Raw genomic sequence first — 23,065 nt, 5'->3', positions numbered from 1 at the left:
TTTAACTCCCCACCTGAAGACAGTGCAGATTTGTTGTTGAAGTTCTGAATTGGAAATGGAATCACAGGTACACAGGGTGGTGAAAAAAGTGTTTAGCACGCTGGCCTTCATCAGTCAGGGCACTAAGTATAGGAGTTAGGACATGATGTTGCAGTTGTATAAATCATTGGTGACACTGCACTTGGAGTACTATTATAGAAATTATTACTTGTCTGCTATTGTACTACTATTATTATTTGTCACCCTATATAGAAATGACATGGTTACACCAGAAAGAGATGCAGAGAAGATTTACGAGGATGTTGCCAGGAATAGAAGGCCTGAGTTATAGGGAGAGGTTGGCCAGGCTAGGTCTTTATTCCCTGGAACGTAGGAGAATGAGTGGTGACCTTATAGAGGCGTTTAAAATTATGAGAAGCATAGATAAGATGGATGGTAACAGCCTTTTACCCAGGTAGGGGAGTCCAAAACTTGGGGGCATAGATTTAGGGTGAGAGGGGAAAGATTTAAAAGAGACCTGAGGGGCAACTTTTTCATGCAGAGGGTGGTGAGTATATGGAACGAGCTGCCAGAGGAAGTGGTTGAGGCACGTACAACAGTATCATTTAAGAAGCACTTGGATAGGTACATGGAGGGGCGGGGCTTGGAGGGATATGTGCCAAACGCAGGAAATTGGGATTAGCTGAGTGGGCACCATGGTCGGCATGGACTGGTTGGGCTGAAGGGCCTGTATCCGTGCTGTATTGCTCTTGACTTTGGATTGGTTTGTTATTGTAATGTGTACCGATATACAATGAAAAGCTTTTGTCTGCGTGCCATCCAGACAGGTCATTCCATACATAAGTACATCAAGGTAGTAAAAAGGAAAACAATATGGAATTATAGTGTTACAGTTACAGAGAAAGTGCAGTGCAGGTAGACAAAGTGCAAGGGCCACAGCAAGCTTGAACTCTCAACCTGATTTGGCTGGGGGAGTGGTACTACTTGTTTCCGATCAGTATCTCACACTTTTGTGCTGATCCCTGGATAGTTGCTATGCAGTTTTAACTGACATCATTTCAAGAGCCAAGTCTTTGATTTGATCTCATCTTACATTTTTAAGAATGTTGTCGGGACTGTTGCCATGTTACACAGAACTACTACTGATGTGATGCGGTGAAAAAGTCCGGCCTAGTCTATCATCGATTTCCTTGCCTGGGTGAAGAAGACCTTTCAGCTCATCTGGTCTCACTGAGCTGGAAAAATCAACTCTCCATTCTGCCTCTGTTATATTTGTCGAAAACTCATCCTGACACCTGCTCTAAATCTATCCTTTTGCAGCCTGTGTCCCCATTGCATCCAACAGTCTGTTCCATTAAGAACCTTCTGGATCTCCAGGACATTTTTTGAGGCTGCAGCTTATCAAATTACTCTTCCATAGCTCTCCCCTTCTTGGATTGTAAATATTGTCTTTGAAGTAAAAAATCATGAACTTGCATTTTCCAGCATCTTTCTCAACCACCCACAATGGCCTAATAGTTAAGGTACTCTACCAGCAGAGTTGTGGACCGCTGACCCAGAGATGTGAATTCAAATCCAGATAAATTCAAGTAACTAATTACATCTAGAATTAATGTTAGTTGAAACGGGTAAAAGGACTGGATTGCTTAAAACGATATCCCTTATGGTTCATGAATGTTCCTTCAATCTGTCATCCATACCTAGTCAAGCTTGTATGTGACTCCAGACGTACAGCACTGAAACAGGCCCTTCAGCCCAACTTATCCATGCTGACCAAGGTGCCCATCTAAGCTAGTCCCATTTGCCTGTGTTTGGCCCATATGCCTCTAAACCTTTCCTCTCCATGTACCTGTCCAGTTGTCTTTTAAAAGTTGTTTTTATGTCTGTCTCCACTTCCTCTGGCAGCTCATTCCATATACGTACCACCCTTTATGTAAAATAGAAAGTTGCCCCTCAAGTTTTTTGAGCTTAACATGGCTGAGAACAGCTGCAGAAAAGGCTGCCACAGGTGTGAGGATGTGGACTTGCTCAGTTAGGCAACTTGGTTGGCATGGACGAGTTGAGCGGAAGGGCCTGTTTTCTGTGTTGTTTGACAAAAACTGTGATCGACGTTTCCAAATACTCATGGAATCTTCTGCCCAAGTGTTTCCTCAATGACTTCTTCCTCTATGTGAAATGTCCCTCAATCTGCATTTGGAAGGTCCACTTCTGCTTCATAAGAATAAAAATAGCGATATGGTATTTCTTGCAAGTTGGAAGAATTTATTCTATTAGTTCTCCTTTTGTTGCTGAAAAAAATACCCTTGTTGATTAAAATCATTGGCCTGTGGAATTTGTGGTGATATTTACCTTCACCACTGTTCAGCTAAATTCTTTCTCCACCCTCTAATACCAAAAATGGGATTTTAAAGTTCTCACCGTTATTTTCAAGTCCACACTATGGGCCCTTTCCTCCAACTCACCCCTCTCTCCTTAACCTGTACCCTCTGTAACCGTCCAAACTTTCTGCCCTCCTCCAATGATATCCCTCTGGCTCAACCATTGGGAACCATTTCTTGCCCCAAGCACTGGTACTCTCTCTTCACTCACTTGTCTCATTTAAAACTCAAAGCCTCTCTCACCGATCATAATATCTTCTTGAGTTGTCCATTATCAGAATTAGTTTGAAGCACCTTGGGACTCTCCTGGGCATTAAAACCACTATATAAGTATGAATTATCAATGAACTAAATACCCTTTCAACAATAACACAAGACCTGCCTCGGTAACCCACCAGGATTACCTTTTCCAATTTTCATGATTGTTTAAAATTTTGCCTTTCACTGCAATCTTACCAATTTATGGAAACCAGTTTTTCTTTGGTTCCCTTTGAAACTTTTCTGGATTTGGAGACCTTTATTGATAGGTACTGCCTGATCTGCTGAGTATTTCCAGGATTGTCTGCTTTATCGTCATCCCAGTTTGTTTTACATACTGTGTCGTGCATTTGGAGATCCAATTCCCTTTAGTCTTCCAACAGAAGGCACTGAGTTGGTGTCATTGAGAGAGAATTTAGGACCCCTCCCCCCCCCCCCAATAACTTGGCCAGGAGTAAACCAATGTGTATAAATATTCAACAATATACTCACATTATACTGCGTGTTTTGTCAAGCCATCACCTGAAATACAGAAGAATTGGCTCAGTATGGAGCCATGGGCTCTGACTTGTCACATTCTCATGGTTGATAAAAACATAAGAAAAATGACCAAGAGTAGGCTATTCAGTAACATTATTCCTGGGTGCCAGTGACTTGGATGACTTGTCCTGGACCCAGCACCTAGATGTAATCACAAAGAAGGCATGCCAGTGCCTCCACTTTCTCAGAAGCTTAAGGAGATTTGGCATGCCACCAAATACTCTAATGAATTTCTACAGGTCCACTGTTGAAAGTATTCTGACTGGTTGCATCATGCCCTGGTATGGCAATTCTAATGCACAGAAATGCAAGAGGCTGCAGAGAGTGGTGAATATAGCCTGATCAGGGCACGGCCCTCCCTGCCATCAAAAGCATCTACATGAGGTGCTGCCCCAAGAAGGAGGCATCTATCAACAAGGATCCCAACCATCCAGGCCACGCCATCTTCTCGCAGCTACGATTGGGTAGTAGGTGCAGAAGTCTGAAGTCCCACACCACCGGGTTCAGGAACAGCTACTTACCTACAGCCATCAGGTTCTTGAACTGACCTACACAACCCTAATCCTACCTTAGCAATGGAAAACTGCGGACCACCTCTTGAACTACCATGGACTTGTCGCTTTTGTTTTGCACTAATGTCTTGTTTTGGCACACTTTTTTCTTCTGTCCTGTATAATTAACGTATATTCTGTGTGTTGTTTGAATCTTCGTGCCCATAGTGCTACTACAAGCAAGTTTTTCACCATACTTGTGACTCAAGTTGACTTGATTTGAATAACCTGGGCAAATAACTGCAGTGCACTTTATAGATACTGCAGCCACAATAGAGGGAATGACCATTTTATCCTGGATGGACATGCACTCAAACAGGCAAGCCTGAGATGTTCTGCAGGTCTTCATGAGATTTTGGGATCAGGTGAGCCATTCCCAGGATACCCAGCCTCTTGTAGTTTCTGTATTTCTGTGACTGGAGCAGTTGAGTTTCTGAATAGTGAATGTTGAACATGTCTACACTGGGTGTTGTACTTGTGTGGGCTGGCATTGGACTGAAGGGTTTTTCCCTGGACACCATGCTTAGTATTGGTAATGGTTTATTACTGTTGTTATTGTCACATGTACTGAGATACAGTGAAACGCTTAGTTTTGCAAGTTATCCATACAGACTGTTTCAAAACATGTACTTTGAGGTAGTACAAGGGAAAAGCAATAACAGAATGCAGAATAAAGTGTTACAGTTACAGAGAAAGTGCAGTGCAGGCAGACAATAAAGTACAAGGGCTATGACGAGGTAGATTGTGAGATCAAGAGTTCATCTCTAACGTACAAGAGGTCCATTCAAGAGTCTTATAACAGTGGGATAGAAGCTGTTCTTGAGCCTGATGGTACGTGTTTTCAAGCTTTTGTATCTTCTGCCTGACGGGAGGAGGGAGAAGAGAGAGTGTCCTGAGTCAGAGGGGTCTTTGATTATGCCGGCAGTGAGAAGTGTAGACAGAGTGGGGGCAGGTTTTCGTGATGTGCTGAGCTGTGTTCGCAACTCTCTGCAATTTCTTGCGGTCTTGGGCAGAGCAGTTGCCGTACCAAGCTGTGATGCATCTGGATCGGATACTTTCAATGATGCATCTATAAAAATTGGTGACGGTCAATGGGGACATGCTGTGTCTAATTGAGTGGTGTCACTAAACACAAATAATTCTTGTCTTGTGCGCTTGGCAATAGGCAAACACAGTGAAACCCACAAAATAAATATGGTGTTGGGCAAAGTATAACATCTCAGCCCAGATTATGACAGGAGACTTATTGCAATTTTAGCCGCCTTACCTTGAAGTTTCCAGTGAATGACACCTCCGACCACTGCAGTGATGATTCCAGCAGTTCCAAACACTATTCCAACAATGGCCCCAGGGGTCAATGAATTCCTACCTTGAGAACCTGTCAAGGAGTTTGCAGAGATGAAGAGTAGAAAGAAGCAAACAAAATGAAAGTGAAATAGGAAAATCAGCTGCATTAATCTTTTCTCTTGTGAGCATTTATACTCCATGAAACACACCATGATCTTGGAGGAACTCAGCAGTTTCAGTGTTTTTCATCGAGATTCCAGCATCTTTCTCTAGTTTATACTTCATCACCTTGCACTTGGCAACAAGATCTCTACCTCTTCCATTATTGTCACCTTAGCATTTTTTTTGCACTACTTCAGTTTGCACTACTGTACTTTGCACCATTCTGCTGTTTTGCGCTTGTTGCTGCATTTACTGTTGTATTTATTACTACTCTGTGGGCTTCATGAGAGCAAGGAATTTCATTGCATCCTGGTGTATATGACAATAAACTGATCCGAATAGGCCTCCCTCTACACGCTCGCATCACACAGTCCCAGAGCAGGCATCCCGCAAGTCAGATGCAGAGTAAAGCTCCCTCTACAGTTTTCAATAGTTATGTTTCATGACTGAAAAGAATAGGGTAAGACACAGAGTGAAGCTCCCTCTACACCATCCCATCACTCACTCCCAGGGTTAGACACAGAGTGAAGCTCTCTCTACACCATCCCATCAGACACTCCTGGGGGCAGACACAGGGTGAAGCTCCCTCTACACCATCCCATCACTCCCTCCCTGGGTTAGATACAGAGTGAAGCTCCCTCTACACCATCCCATCAGACACTCCCAGGGTTAGACACAGGGTGAAGCTCCCTCTACACCATCCCATCAGACACTCCCAGGGTTAGACACAGAGTGAAGCTCCCTCTACACCATCCCATCACTCCCTCCCTGGGTTAGACACAGAGTGAAGCTCCCTCTACACCATCCCATCAGACACTCCCAGGGTTAGGCACAGGGTGAAGCTCTCTCTACACCATCCCATCAGACACTCCCAGGGTTAGACACAGGGTGAAGCTCCCTCCGCACCGTCCCATCACACACTCCTGGGGGGCAGACACAGAGTGAAGCTCCCTCTACACCATCCCATCAGACACTCCCAGGGTTAGACACAGGGTGAATCTCCCTCCGCACCGTCCCATCACACACTCCCGGGGTCAGACACAGAGTGAAGCTCCCTCCACACCGTCCCGTCACTCACTCCCAGGGTTAGACACAGAGTGAAGCTCCCTCCACGCTCACAGTGCAGGTGCAGGTTTCTGCTTTCCACTTCTTTTCCACACTCCACTCATGGGATGAAAGCTGGGAGAAATTTAAAAAATGTTACACATTATTCCACTTGTACAGCCTACAGAATGGCGAGGGGAAGGGATCTACACAGACCAGGAATACGTCAATGAATGCGTGGAGAGTGTATCATGCTTGAAGATAATTTGAAGAGGGTAAACCCAAACAGTCTGTCCATCATGTATGAAAGTAGCCAACTCTTTGACTTCACTGATGACCTTGCTGACCTGATCTGTCTTAATTATAAAGACTTACCAGCCTTACAATAAATCCTGGCTCAAAGAGAAGGTGAAGAAAGCATTTGGCGTGCTTGCCATCATTGGTCAGGGCATTGAGTACTAGAATTGGGATGTCATGTTACAGAACATTGGTGAGATCACACTTTGAGATTTGCATGTAGTTCTGGTTTCCTAATTGTAGGAAGGATGTCATTAAGCTGAAAAGGGTGCAGAAAAGATTCACAAGGATGTTAGCGGGACTGGAGGGCTTGAGTTATAAGGAGAGGCTGGATAAGCTGGAACTGTTTTTCCTGGAGCAGAGGAGGCTGAGGGGTGACCTTACAGATGTATATAAAATCATGAGGGGTGTGGACAAGGTGAATGGTCATGGTCTTTTTCCCAGATCCGGGGAGGCTAAAACTCGAGGGCGTACATTTAAGGTGAGAGGGCAAAGATTAAAAGGGGACCCGAAGGGCAACTTTTTCACACAGAGGGTGGGGGGGGTACGTGGAACGAGCTGCCAGAGGAAGTGGTAGAGACAGGTACAATTACAACGTTTAAAAGACAATTGAACTGGCACATGGATAGGAAAGGTTTAAGGGATATGGGCCAAATGCAGGTAAATGGGACTAGCTCAGCTGGGCAACATGATTGGCATGCATGGATGAGTTGGGCCGAAGGGTGTGTTTCCATGCTGCATAACTCTGTGCCTCTCAGATCTGTATCCAACTCCAAAAGCAGGACTAGCAAGCACCAAAGTAGTTGCTGTCCTTCCCCTGCTGATCACTGCTCTATGAGCATGTTTACACCAACCTGTTTTTTTTTGCTTCACGGATATTCATCTCAAGATCTTGGATGTCCCTGACTGTGCTGGTTATACATCTGCAGTATTTTTGCAGAAAGAGCTTTTGAATTCATTCTTGCCTCTTTCCCCACCTACCTACCATCCATTAGAAAAGTTGTTTGCCAAAAATCATGCATTGTTGTTTTAAAACAAACTGAAATGCAGTGAAGGGTCCTCCCTTGTCCTGGCAGCCACTCTCGATGCAGGTAAAGATGCCTAAAACACACACTGGCTATTTTTGATGCTTTTGTCTTTCGTGGAAAGACTTTGACAGAATCTTCTTACTTGTGGTCTGTTCAGACCTGCAATTTTCTTGCTTGCAAGAAAATTAGTTGTTCGTGGTTTACAAACACATTTTCTGTAATGTCCTGTTCACACAGCAGCAATAAGCTAAGTGTGACTGTTTTGAAACAAGTTCCCTTTGAGTTAAACTCATTTTCTAGAAAACTGGAACTTCTTTCAGGGTGTGTAGTGTTTCTGCCAGCCAGAGATTTGGTTATCCAGTAGGTTTGGTTTTTGCTTTCATTGGTTCAATTTGTGATTTCTTGCAGACTAAAGAAGGGCTAACATTTCAAAAAATACATTAAGTGCAGAGTAAAGCTCCCTTTACACTGTCCCATCACACACTCCTGGGGTCAGACACGGAGTGAAGCTCCCTCCACACCGTCCCACCACACATTCCCAGTGTCAGAAACGGAGTGATGCTCCCTCCACACTAAGTGAATCCCACCATCAGTAGACTGTTCCCAGTATCTTTGAACAAGTACGCCTGGAATCATTTCAATCATATGTTCTGGAGATGAGACCTTCCACTCCAGGACATTTGAAATGTCTTTTTCAGGAAGCGTGGCTCCCCTCCTCCCCCACCCCCCCCCCCCCCCCCCCATGGTTGATGGAGCCCTCACCCACATCTTCTCCGTCTCCCAGACTTCTGCTCTCACCTCACCTACCCCCAGACAGAACAGAGATAAGAGTTCCCTTGGTCCTCATGTTTCACCCAACAGTCTACACATCCAACACGTCATTCTTTGATATTTCTGCCAGCTACAACACGATGCCACCACCAGTCAGATCTTCCCCTCCCCACCCCTTTCTGCTTGGACCACTCCCTCTGTGACTCCCTGGTTCACTCATCCCTCCCCCTCCCTAGCCACATTCCCCTGCAACTCCAGACGGTGTAACACCTGTCCCTACACCACCTCCATCCAGGGTCCTAAACAGCCTTTCCAGATGAGACAAAGATTCTCCTGCACCTCCTCCAACCTTACCTATTGCATGCGGTGCTCTCGACATGGCCTTCTCTACATCAATGAGATCAAAGGCAGACCAGATAACCGATTTGCCGAGCACCTACTTTCTGTCCACCACAGCTGTCTGGATCTCCCAGTTGCTAGCCATTTTAATCCCCCTCCCCATTCCCACACTGGCATGTCTGTCTTTGGCCTCCTCTGCTACCAGGGTGAGGCAAATGCAAACTAGAGGAACAGCACCTCATATTCCACCTGGGTGGTCTACAACACGACGGAATGAACATTGAATTCTCCACTTTCAGGTAACCTGCTCTCCTTCTGTCCCTTTTCTCTCTCCTCCTGATCTACCCAGGCCCTCTCACACGCATCCTTCTTTCCAAACATCCCTCCCCCAGCCCCCCACTTTCTTTCTCCTCCCCTGCCTGTTCCATATGCCCATCATCCATACACTCATCCTCCAACTTGGTCCCCTAACCCCCACTGTTCCCATCTGCCCTTCCCACCTCCCTTATTTAGAGTTATACAGCATCCCCTACCCTGGGAAAAAGACTGACCATTCTGGAGAGAGAAGCATGTGCAGGGCTACATAGAAAGAGCAGGAGAATGGGACTGACAGGATAGACACAAAGGGCTGAATGACCTCCTGTGCTGTAATAATCCCATGAAAATCATTTGCCTCAAAGCATTGACTGGTGTTATGTTGGCGACTGAGACAGACTCTTTGCACTTGGCACATCTCGCAATGCAGGTGAGCTGTGCTCAATGAGGAGGGAATTGCAGTGAAGGTCATGGATAACAGGGCTACCTCTTCCTCACATCACAATCTGGGATCTTTTACCTCTGCCTGAAGCAAGAAAGGGGAGCCTCGGTGAAACATCTTATTAGTGCTGAAAGCCAGTACCACCAACAGTGCAGATCTCCCCCTCAAAGTCAAAGTCGAGTTTATTGTCATATGCACAAGTCCATGTGTGCACAGGTGAAATGAAAAACTTACCCGCAGCAGCATCATAGGCACATAGCATCAGATACACAACATTCACAATAAAAACATAATTTTTTAGAAGAAAGAACACAATTATAACAAAAAGCAAAGTCCATTTTAGTGCAAAATAATCAAGCTAGTGATCAGGGTTGTGCCGGTTGGTTCAAGAACCAAATGGTTGAAGGGAAGTAGCTGTTCCTGAACCTGGTGGTGTGGGGACTTCAGGCTTCTGTACCTTCTGCCCGATGGGAGCTGTGAGAAGGTGACATGGCCCGGTTGGTGGGGATCTTTGATGATGGATGTGGCTTTCTTGAGGCATCGCTTCCTGCAGATACTCCCGATGGTGGGGAGGGATGTGCCAGAGTCCATCACTATCTGCAGCTTCTTGCATTCCTGCGCATTTGAGTTACCGTCCCAGACCATGATGCAACTGGCCAGGACACTTCCAACAGTACATCTGTAGAAGCTTGCAAGAGTGTTCAGTGACAAGCCTAACCTCCCTGTGACTGCATCTATGTGCAGGGCCCAGGACAGGTCATTTAATATGTTAACACCCAGGAATTTAAAGCCGCTGACTCTCCACCACCAATCCCCCATTGTAGACTGGTGCATCTTCACCCTCCTTCCCCTGAAGTCAGCAATCAGCTCTGATACCACACGGGTCTAGTGATGTTTACAGTGGATCCCTAGTAACATGTCTGTGCCTAGGCATCTGTTTCCACCAGGGAACACGTCTAAGGGGATCAGGGATTAAAATGGAGTGAGAAAGCAAATGAAGCATCAGCCATGACACAGTGGCACAGTGGGTGATGCCCAATCGCTGCCTGACGGCTCCAGCAACACGGGTTCGATCCTGACCTCTGGTGCTCTGCAGAGCTTGCACGTTCTCCCTGTGACCACATGGGCATCTGCCGGGTGCTTCGGTTTCCCCCGACATTCCTAAAGGCATGCTTGGAAATTGGCTGCTGTGACTTGCCTCTCAAGTGTAGGTAAGCGGTCAAGGGGGACTTGATGGGCTAGTGAGAGAGAACAAGGTGCAGGGAAATAAGGAGAGGATTAATGGGACCAATGCAAATCATGCTTCACGGAAACAGGCCTTTTGGCCAAAATTGTCCATGCCAACCATCTACGCTAATTCCATTTTGCTTTATTTGTCCCATATCCCTCTTTTCCTTTCCTATCCATGCATCTCTCCAAATGCTTTTTAAACGCTGTGATTGTACCCACCTCTACCTCTGGCAGCTCGTTCCATGTACCCACCACCCTCTGTGCAGAAAAACTTGCCCCTCAGGTCCCCTTTAGATCTTTAGAGACACAAGAGACTGCAGACACTGGAAATCTGGAGCAATCCGCAAAGGGAAATGGATAGTCGACGTTTCAGGTCGAGACCCACCAGTCCTGATAAGGGGTCTCAACCTGAAACGTCAACTGTCCATTTCCCTCCATAGATGCTGTCTGACCCGCTGAGTTTCTCCACCTCTCACCTTAAACCAATGTCCTCTAGTTCTAGGCTCCCTTCCCTTGGAAAAAGACCGCGACTATCTACCCTATCTATGCGCCACATAATTTTATAAACCTCTATAAGATCACCCCCAACCTCCTGCGCTCTAGCAAGAACAATCCCAGCCTATCCAATGTCTCCCTGTAACTAAAGCGCTCTATTCCAGACAACATCTGCTGGGAGATGCCACAAAACAACAAATTTCACATTATACAAGTCAGTGATAATAATTCTGATTCTGAACTGTCATGGACCTGATGGGCTGAATGGCTTCTATCTACAGGAGCCATGTAGGCTTGTTTCTGTCTCTTATGTGGAGTTATCAGGAAATTAAGGAAATATTTACAAGGATGCTGCCTGGATTGGGGAGCATGCCTTATGAAAACAGGTTGAGGGAACTCGGCCTTTTCTCCTTGGAGTGATGGAGGATGGGGGGGGGCCCTGATAGAGGTGTATAAGATGATGAGAGGCATTGATCGTGTGGATAGTCAGAGGCTTCTTCCCAGGGCCGAAATGGTTGTCACAAGAGGACACAGGTTTAAGGTGCTGGGGAGTAGGTACAGAGGAGATGTCAGGGGTAAGTTTTTTACTCAGAGAGTGGTGAGTGCATGGAATGGGCTGCCGGCAACGGTGGTGGAGGCGGATACGATAGGGTCTTTGAAGAGACTTTTGGATAGGTACATGGAGCTTAGAAAAATAGAGGGCTATGGGTAAGCCTAGTAATTTCTAAGGTAGGGACATGTTCAGCACAGCTTTGTGGGCTGAAGGGCCTGAATTGTGCTGTAGGTTTTCTATGTTTCTATTTATTGGATATGAAGGGAATTCTTGGAAATGGGTGGGGAGCTTTCAGTTAGGGTATCAGAACTCAGGGTGAGCTCTGAAAGTGTCAACGTGATATGCCATCTGGGAGTGTTCCCATTTACAGAGGTCACCTGGGAATGAGGCGTTAGTGTTTACAACGGATGTCTGGGCATGTGTCCATATGTACAAGGGATTTCTGGAAGTGTGGCGGGAGGCGCAGGGGATAACTGGGAATGTTACCTAGGTTAACGCAGGTCATTTAGAAATGAGTCGGAGTTCAAAGTGGATTTATGGGGTGTAAGAATGTATATATGCAGCATCTGGGGGTGTCAGTGACTATAGGAGATTCTGGAAGTGTAATATATGTACACAGGATATCTGGGAATGTCTGTAATTATAGGGATATGAGGAGATATAACAATATATACAATAGGTGTACAAAATATTAAGAGGAATAGATAGAGTGGACAGCCAGTGCCTCTTTCCCCGGGCACCAATGGTCAATACAAGAGGGCATGGCTTTAAAGTAATGGGTGGGAAGTTCAAGGGAGATATCAGAGGGAGGTTTTTTACCCAGAGAGTGGTTGGGGCATGGAATGCACTGCCTGGGGCGGTGGTGGAGGCAGGTACATTGGTCAAATTCAAGAGATTACTGGATAAGCATATGGAGGAATTTAGAAGAGGGATATGTGGGAGGAAGGGGTTAGATAGTCTTAGGCGAGGTTTAAAGGTCGGCACAACATTGTGGGCTGAAGGGCCTGTATTGTGCTGTACTGTTCTATGTTCTATACTTCTGATATAAGATCATAAGATTTGGGAGCAGAATTAGGCCATTCGGCCTGTCGAGTCTGCTCTGGCATTCAATCATGGCTGATTTTTTTTTCTCCCGCCTTCTCTCCATGACCCTTAACCCCCTCACCAATCAAGAACTTAGCGATTTGCCTTAAATACACCCAATGACTTGGACTCCACCACCCTCTGGCAACGAATTCCACAGATTCACCACCCTCTGGCTGAAGAAATTCCTGCTCATTTAGTTCTAAAAGGATGTCCCTTTATTCTGAGGCTGTGCCCTCAGATCCCAGACTCTCCCACTGATGGAAACATCGTCTCCATGTCCACTCTATCCAGGCCTTTCAGTATCCGGTAGGTTCTGGGGTGCCAGCGATTACAGGAGCTATCAGGAGACGTAATAATGTATACACAGGTTATCTGGGAGTGTTGATGATTACAGGGAATATCGTGGGGTGTGCCATCATATGTGCTTCCCCAGGAGTGTATGACTGTCTACCAAAGACCCTAGTATAAAAAACATTGAAAGCTCTTCAATAGTGTGCACACATATGGACAAACGTGCACACGCACACAGGTGAATGCACACAGACAGACACACCTTACTCTGTGCTGAAAGCTGAGTCAGACATTTGTAGAAGCAGATCATAGCCAGAAAGACTGTATTCTTGGGGGAAATTTTACCGACAAGTGGCATGTTGGTATAACCACTCAATTAAAACTTCAAGTAGCCTGCACAAGTTTGCCACTGAATATAAAGGTTTCTTGTGAGATATTGTGGTTTCTTCTGTAAGGAGGGCAAGAAAAACTCCGAAATCAATGTCTCCAGTATTCAAATTGAAAAGCACAGCTCAGATTTATGCTTGCTCAGCTGTAAGAAAGATCACAGCTCAGCAAATAATATAAACAAGTTCATTAACTAAGTGACAGTTGATTTGATCTGTGAGTAAGGGCTTCCCAGGCAGCTGTGCGTAGCTAGTTATGCTTGTATCAGAGTAACCACATCAATTAATTATTTACTTGAAGCAACAAAACACATTGTGATTTTGTGTATAGATCGAAACCAACATGAGTTCCCCAAATCCTTAACAATAGGAATGCTTAATGTGTGACACAAGAGACTGCAGATGCTGGAACCTGGGGTACAAACAATCTGCTGAAGTAACTCAGTGGGCCGGGCAGCATCTGTGGGAGGAAAGGAATTGTTGATGTTTCGGGTCGAGGCCCAGTGTGTGTTGTTTAAACCTTCTGGCCTCTGCTTGTCAGCCTCTGGAACTGCCTTTGAAGGAATAGTTTAAATGTGTGCAGTGGCTGGCTAGATTTTTGACAGTAAGGGATTTGGCTATGATATTGTTAAAGATGTAAGTACAAAAACAACATGCAATCTGCTGGAGGAACCCAGCGGGTCGGGCAGCACCTGTGAGAGGAAAGGAATTGTCCACGTTTTGGGTCGAAACCCTGCATCATTACTGAGAGTGGAGAGGGTAGATGGCCAGTCTAAAGAGGAGAAAGAGAGTGGTGAGAAAGGAGTCCAAGGTGATTGATGAACTGAGGAGGGGTGTGAGATGTCAGGCAGGTTGGGCAGGGGTGGAGTTGGGAGACAGTGGATGAGAGATGGAGGCAGACAGAGAGAGGCAAATGGGGAGAAAACGGAGGAAGGTGGGGGCGAGGAGAGTGTGAAGATTGGGAGGCAGCCGCTGGAGGGCGATAAGAAGGAACACAAAGGGCTACTAGTGCTGGACTCTAATAAATAAAGGAGGTGAGAATGGGAACCTTCAGGGGAGAGGTGTATGGCAGATGGAACCAGAACCATATGGTCGGGAGGGGGGACCTGTGGCAGTGAACTGTGTGTGTGTGTAGTGGGTGGATGGAACCATAAATACCTAATTGTGGCTGACATTCCAGTGTGCTACTGAGGGACGTTTGCATTGTCAGTGCTGTCTAGTTGACGAGAGGGTAAACTGAGGCTAGGTCTGGCTCTCTGGCAAGATGAGTACGGGGAGTTGGGACGTCATGTTGCAGTTGCACAAGGCACTGGCGGGGCCGCCCCTGGAGTACTGTGTACAGTTGCCCTGTTATAGGAAAGATGTCATTAAGCTGGAAAGAGTGCAGAGAAGATTTTCGAGACTGTTGCCAGTACTCGAGGGACTGAGTTTTAGGGAGAGGTTGGGCAGGCTAGGACTTTGTTCCTCGGAGCATAGGAGGCTGAGGGGTGACCTTATAGAGGTGTATAAAATCATGAGGGGACTAGATGAGGGTGAATGCACAGTCTTTTTTCCAGAGAAAGGGAATCAATAACTAGAGGGCATAAGTTTGAGGTGAAAGACTTAAAAGGGACCTGAACAGCAACTTCTTCACCCAGAGGGTGGTCGGTATATGGAACGAGCTGCCAGAGGAAGTGGTTGAGGCAGGTACAATAACAACATTTAAAAGACACTTGGACAGGTACGTGGATAGGAAAGGCTTGGAGGGATAGGGGCCAAACGTGGGCAAATGGGACTAACTTAGATGGGTACCTTGGAAGAGTTGGGCTGAAGAACCTATTTCCGCGCTGTATGAGGGGTTGGTTAAAGAGTCTTATAGCAGCAGGATAGAAGCTGCCTTTGACCCTGGTGGTATGTGCTTTCTCAAGCTTTTCTTTCTGCCTGTTGGGCTGAAGAGAGAATGACCAGGGTGGGAGGGATCCTTGATTATGTTGGCTGCTTTCCCAAGGCAGTGGGAAGTGTAGATGGAGTCAACGGAGGGAAGGCTGGCTTGCGTGATGGACTAGGCTCCGTTCACAACTCTCTGCAATTTCTTGCAGGCTTGGGCAGAGCAGTTGCTACACCACAAGCTGTGATACATCTGGATGCTTTCTATGGTGCATCTACAAAAATTGGTGAGGGTCAACGGGGACTTGTCAAATTTCCTTTGCCTTCTGAGAGAGAGGCACCGGTGTGCTTTCCTGGCCGCGGTGTCTATGTAGCTGGGTTCGTTAATCCTCATACCCTTATTGTTGGGGTGGAGCAGACACTGGCTTCAGAGGGTTTTCCATCCACTGTGGAGTCCCTGCTTTGGTGGGATGCAGAGAGGGGTGCTGTTTGTTATGAGGAATGTTGGCTGAGTCCCCAACCAACTGGGAAGCCAGCATGAGGTGGGGTGGTGGGGAAGGCCTTAAGCACTGTCTCTGAAGCCAGATCCAGGGCCTCCAGGAAAGACGGGAATGCTTCATGCAAGTGAGAAATTGGGGATAAATACTAAGGAAAAGTGTCAACAATCAAGCACTAAATTGCAAATGCCCTGCATATTTTGAATGTAAGAATTGGCAACAGGGTGTATGTTTGTATTGGGCTCTCGCTGCGCAATAAACACAGATTTATTGCTCCTTCAGAGACACGAGGTTCTGTGGATGCTGGAATCTGGAGCAACACACACAAAATGCTGGAGGAACTCAGCAGGTCAGCCAGCATATATGGAGGGAAGTGGACAGTCGACGCTTTGGGCCGAGACGCTTCTGGTTAAGCACATAAGCGTGGTGTCTGTTTTCAGTACGGCAAGGTCCCACAGTCGCTAGTTGAGGTAAGACAGTAACCTCTGACCTGTTGGTTATCACCTGCCTCTCAGCCTCCAGGGCACGGGGACGACCTCAGCCTCAGTTACAGAAAATCACAAGAGAAATGGCGGACGCTGAAAATCTGGAGAGCCGAAAATGCCAGAAACCCTCAGCAGGTCAGGCAGCATCTGTGGAGAGAGAAACAGGTCAAAGACCCAAGTTCAAATTTATTGCCATTGGGTATACACAGGGTATAAATGACATGAAAATTAGCTTTTTGCAGCAGCAGCTCAGTATGTTACAAACATGACAAACATAAGTTAACATGAACTTAAATTAACATAAGCTATACATAATTTACATGACAAAATAAACATAACGACACTGGTGCAAGTTGAGAAGAGAAAATGAAATACAGTCTAAGGTAGTGTTAAGATTTTTCAGGTGGGTTCAAGAACCTGACGGCAGTTCAAGAAGCTGTTGTTGAACCTTGAAGTATGGCTTTTCAGGCTTTTGTACCTCCTGCCAATAGCAGCATCGAGAAGGGGTCAGGACACGTATGGTGGGGGTCCCTGTTGTAAGACAAGTTCATAAGGTCTCAAAGGGCAAGGACTCTGGACACAGTCTTTGGAGCTAAAACGATTTAATCGCAAAGACAACCGCGGGACAGGATGAACGGGAACGAACGCACTCACACACGCACACGGGTGATCATGAACGTGGGGGAAATGGCAACAAGGGTGAGGTATATACACACACACACACACACACACACAGACACACACAACAAACTGGGTACAAACAAATCAAGGAGGAAACAATACGGTGCCTGCCACCCCTCGCATCGGCTCTACGCTACCGGGAATCTACTTAGGATGCTCCTAACCCTTGTGGAAGTGCACACTCTTACCAATGGTCTCTTCAGCATCGTTTCACGATTCCTGGAGCAATCAAAAGAGAGCGAACCACGCACATGTGGCATTCTTTATGGTGCTGGAGGGCTGGGTGGTCCAGCCCAGGTAATTCAAACAGGTCAATGGTTCAGGGCCAGGTACAAAGGTGTTTACAGGGGCCAATGGTCAAGTGTGTGCACTAATGGGTGGGTGGAGCCAGACCTTGATTGACAGTGATGTGGCTTTTGACCCAGCTGATCAATGGTGTCATGTAACAGCCATGGCCCTTCACAATGCAGTCCCTGATGATGGACGTCACCTTCCTGAGACATCGCCTCTTGTAGATGCCCCTGATGGTGGGGAGAGTTGTGCCCGTGATCGAGCTGGCTGAGTCCCACCACTCTCTGTAGCCTCTTGCGCTCCTGTTCCTTGGAGTTTCCGTACCAGCTCGTGACCCTTTGTCGGAACTGGGAAAGAGAGAAGATGAGTAGCTGGGGCAAATGGGGCAAGGAATATCTTTGATTAGGTGAGGCCAATGTTGCTCAGATGAACCTAATGTTTACAGAGCCATCGGGTTAATAGATTAATGAGAGAGGCCAGAGAGCAAGAAAACAGACAAAAATAGGTCATAGCTAGAATCAGAATCAGGTTTATTATCACTGACCTATGTTGTGAAATTTGTTGTTTTGTGGCAGCAGTACAGTACATAAAGACATAAAAATACTATAAGTTACAAAAATAAATTAATAGTGCAAAAGAGGAATAATGAGGTCGTTTTCATGGGTTCGTAGACTGTTCAGAAATCTGATAGCGGAGGGGAAGAAGCTGTTCCTGAAATGTTGAGTGTGGGTCTTCAGGCTCCTGTACCTCCTCCCTGATGGTAGCAATGAGAAGAGGGCATGTCCTGGATGGTGAAGGTCCTTAATGATGGACGCTGCCTTCTTGAGGCACCGCCTCTTGAAGATGTCCTCAATGGCTTGGAAGGTTGTGCCCATGTTAGAGCTGGCTGAGTCTATAACCCTCTGCAGCCTCTCTCGATCCTACACATTGGAGCGGCTGTGATGCAACCAGTCAGGATGCTCTCCACCGTACATCTGTAGAAATTTACAAGAGTCTTTGGTGACATACCAAATCTCCTCAAACTCCTAATGAAGTAGAGCCACTGCCATGCCTCCTTCATGATTGCATCAATGTGTTGGGCCCAGGACAGATCCTTTGAGGTGTTGATGCCCAGGAACTTGAAGCTGCTCACCCTTTCCACCGCTGAGCGCTCAGTAAGGACTGGTGTGTGTTCTCCCGACTTCCCCTTCCTAGTCCACAATCAATTCTTTGGTCTTGCTGAAGTTGAGTGTGAGGTTGTTGTTGCGACACCACTCAACCAGCTGACCTACCTCACTCCTGTATGCCTCCTCATTGCCATCTGAGATTTTGCCAATAATGCTGGTGAATTTATTGATGGTGTTTGAGCTGTGCCTAGCCACACAGTCGTGAGTGTAGAGCGAGGAGAGCAGTGGGCTAAGTACGCATCCTCAAGTTGCGCCTGTGTCGATTGTCAGTGAGGAGGAGATGTTACTACTGACCAGCACTGTCTGTGGTCTCCTAATAAGGAAGTTGAGGATCCAGTTGCAGAGGGAGGTACAGAGGCACAGGTTTTGAAGCTTGTCATTAAGTACTGAGGGGATGATGGTGTTGAACGCTGAGCTGTAATTGATAAACAGCAGCCTGACGTATGTTTTGCTGTTGTCTAGGTGCTCCAAAGCTGAGTGGAGAGTCAGTGAGATTGCGTCCACTGTAGACCCTTTGTGGCGGTAGGCAATTTGAAGCGGGTTCAGGTCCTTGCTCAGTCAGGAGTTAATTCCAGCCATGACCAACCTCTCAAAGCACTTCATCACAGTAGATGTGAGTGCTTCTGGGCGATAGTAGTTGAGGCAGCTCACTCTGTCTTCTTGGGCACCGGTATGATTGATGCACTTTTGAAGTAGGTGGGAACCTCCAACTGCAGCAGTTAGAGGTTGAAGATGTCCTTGAACACTCCTGCCAGTGGGTTGGCACAGATTTTCAGTACCCTGCCAGGTACCCTATCGGAACCTGACACCTTGCGAGGGTTCACCCTCTTGAAGGATGTTCTGACGTCAGGCTCTGAGACAGAGATCACAGGGTCGCCAGATGCTATGGGGATTCACACAGGTGTAGTGTTATTCTCCCTTTCAATGCGTGCATAACCAGCATTGAACTCATCAGAGAGTGAGGCATCACTGCCATTTACGCTGTTTGATTTCACCTTATAGGAAGTAATGGCATGCAAACCCTGCCACAGCTGCCATGCATCCGATTGTGTCTCCAACTTCACACGGAATTACCTTTTTGCTCTCATGATGGCTGAAATCTGAAAGTATGGCTTCGGTATGTTACCAAAAACTCTTACATATTTCTATAGATGTAAGCCGGAGAGCATTCTGACTGGTTATATCATGTCTTGGTACGGAGGCTCCAATGCACAGAATTGCAAGAGGCTGCAGAGGGTTATAGACTCAGCCAGCTCCATCACGGGCACAACCCTCCCCACCATCGAGGACATCTTCAAGAGGCGGTGCCTCAAGAAGGCAGCATCCATCACTAAGGACCCTCACCACCTGGGACATGACCTTTTCTTGTTACTACCATCGGGGAAGAGGTACAGGTGCCTGAAGACCCACACTCAACGATTCAGGAACAGCTCCTTCCCCTCCACAATCAGGTTTCTGAACAGTCCATGAACCCAACCTTGTTATTTTTTTGCACTATTTATTTATTTTTGTAATTTACACTAGTTTTATGTCTTTGGACTGTACTGCTGCCGCAAAACAACAAATTTCACATTGTTGCATTGCAAAGCAAAACAGTGCCACAGCTGTAGAAAGGGAGGAGGTCCTGGAGGGATCATCTACTGAGTCAGTGTGTGTGGAAGTCAGAAACAGGAAGGGAGTGATCACCCTATTGGTAGTATTCTACAGACCCCCCCACCCCCCCCCCCACCTCCCCCAATAGCAGCAGAGATACTGAGGAGTGGATCGGGAGGCAGATTTTGGAGAGGTGCAAAAATAACAGGGTTGTTGTCCTGGGTGATTTCAACTTCCCTAATATTGATTGGCACCTCCTTAGTGTAAAGGGGAGGGGATAGGTGGGGCAGAGTTTGTTAGGTGTGTCCAGGAAGGATTCCTGATACAGTAAATGGACAGGCTGACTAGAGGAGAGGCCATTCTGGAGCTGGTACTAGGCAATGAGCTTGATCAGGTTTCAAATCTCTCAGTGGGAGAGCATTTTGGAGATAGTGACCATAACTCCTTGACCTTTACCATAGCCTTGGAGAGGATTAGGAGCAGATGATATGGGGAAGTATTTAATTGGGCGAGGGGGAATAATGATGCTATTAGGCAGGAATTTGGGAGCGTAAATTGGGAACAGATGTTCTTGGGGAAGTGCACAGTGGAAATGTGGAGGTTGTTTAGAAAGTACTTGCATGGGGTTCTGGATAGGTTTGTCCCATTGAGACAGAGTAAGGATGGTAGAGTGAAGGAACCGTGGTTGACAAGAGATGTAGAATATCTTGTCAAGAGGAAGAAAGAAGCTTACCTGAGGTTTAGAAAGCATGGATCAGACAGGGCTCTGGAGAGTTACAAGGTAGCCAGGAGGGAGCTTAAGAATGGACTTCGGAGAGCTAGAAGGGGGCATGAGAAGGCATTGGCGAGCAGGATTAAGGAAAACCCCAAGGCATTATACATGTATGTGAAGAATAGGAGGATGACTAGAGTGAGGGTAGGACAGGTCAGGGATAAAAGAGGAAACATATGCCTGGAGTTGGAAGAGATAGGAGAGGTCCTTAATGAATACTTTGCTTCAGTATTCACCAGTGAGAGAGACCTTGATGTTTGTGAGGATGATGTATGACAAGTTGATACGCTAGGGCATGTCGATGTGAGGAAAGAGGATGTGCTGGAACTTGAAAAACATTAGGATAGATAAATTACCAGGGCCGGACAGGATATATCCAAGGTTATTATGGGAAGCGAGGGAAGAGATTGCTGCACCTTTGGTGATGATCTTTGTGTCCTCACTGGCCCTAAGAGTAGTGCCGGATGATTGGAGGGTGGCAAATGTTGTTCCTTTGTTAAAGGGAGTAGGGATAACCCTGGGAATTACAGACCAGTGAGTCTTACTTCAGTGGTGGGCAAATTACTGGAGAAGATTCTTACAGCCAGGATTTATGGGCATTTAGAGAAGCATAGGCTGATTAGGGACAGTCAGCATGGCTTTGTGAGGGGCTGGTCGTGCCTCATGAGCCTGATTGAATTCTTTGAGGTTGTGACAAAGTACATTGATGAAGTTAGAGCAGTGGATGTGGTGTATATGGATTTTAGAAAGGTGTTTGATAAAGTTCCTCATGGAAGGCTCATTCAGAAAGTCAGGAGGCATGGGATCCAGGGAAGCTTGGCTGTGTGGATTCAGAATTGGCTCACCCATAGAAGACAGAGGGTGGTAGTAGATGGAACGTATTCTGCCTGGAGGTCAGTGATCAGTGGTGTTCCGCAGGGATCTGTTCTGGAACCCCTGCTCTTTGTGATTTTTATAAATGATTTGGATGAGGATGTGGAAGGGTGGGTTAGTAAGTTTGCTGATGATACAAAAACTGGTGTTGTTGTGGATAATGTAGAAAGGTGCTGTAGATTACAACAGGACATTGATAGGATGCAGAGCTGGGCTGAGAAGTGGCAGATGGAGTTCAACCCGGAAAAGTGTGAAGTGATATACTTTGGAAGATTGAATTTGAAGGCAGAATACAAGGTTAATGGCAGGATTCTTAGTCGTGTGTGGAGGAACAGAGGGATCTTGGGGTCCACATCCATAGATCCCTCAAGGTTGCCGCGCAGGTCGATAGGGTTGTTAAGAAGGCATATGGTGTTAGTTGGGATATTGAGTTCAAGAGCTGCGAGGTAACGTTACAGCTGTATAGAACTCTGGTTAGACCACACTTGGAGTATTGTGTTCAGTTCTGGTCGCCTCATTATAGGAAGGATGTGTTAGCTTTAGAGAGGGTGCAGAGGAGATTTACCAGGATGCTGCCTGGATTGGAGAGCATGTCTTATGAGGATAGGTTGCGCAAGCTAGGGCTTTTCTCTTTGGAGTGAAGGAGGATGAGAGATGAATTGATAGAGGTGTACAAGATGATAAGAGGCATAGATCGAGTGGCCGGTCAGAGACTTTTTCCCAGGACGAAAATGGCTAACACAAGGGGGCATAATTTTAAGGTGATTGGAGGAAGGTATAGGGGGGATGACAGAGGTAAGTGTTTTTTACACAGAGAGTGGTGGAACGCACTGCCGGCAGAGGTGGTGGGGTGGGGGCAGATGAATTAGGGACATTCAAGAGACTCTTAGATAGCCACATGAATGACAGAGAAATGGGAGGGAAGGGTTATCATTTGGGTGGGAAGGGTTAGATAGATCTTAGAGCAGGATGAAATGTCGGTGCAACATTGTGGGCTGAAGGGCCTGTACTGTGCTGTAGTGTTCTACGTTCTAATTAATTAGCTCCTCCATTCCTTTGTCATCCTCATCCAACCCGCTGGTAGCACAGCCAACAGGTACTAATTATAGTGGACCTCACGACAGTCCCTACCCCGCTGGCTGACAGTCCACAGGTTGTTTAAGAACAGCAGACCTTTGCAAGGTCCTTGAGAGACTCAGCAGTGATTTTCTTGCATCAGTGTTCCACTGACTGTGTTCTGGGGGGCAGGACGCTGGAGATAACAGACCAGATTTATCAGTGGTCAGTCCAATGGGCATGATGTGGGTGATACCAGTACTTTTGTGGTCTCTCACTTGGACAGTGATATAATCTAACGTGCATTTGCCTATGCATTAACAATTAACATC

This window comes from Pristis pectinata, chromosome 43, assembly GCF_009764475.1.
Source record: "Pristis pectinata isolate sPriPec2 chromosome 43, sPriPec2.1.pri, whole genome shotgun sequence".
NCBI classification, from domain to species: domain Eukaryota; kingdom Metazoa; phylum Chordata; class Chondrichthyes; order Rhinopristiformes; family Pristidae; genus Pristis; species Pristis pectinata.
The sequence above is the reverse complement of the archived record's forward strand: the minus strand, read 5'-3'. Positions refer to the sequence as shown.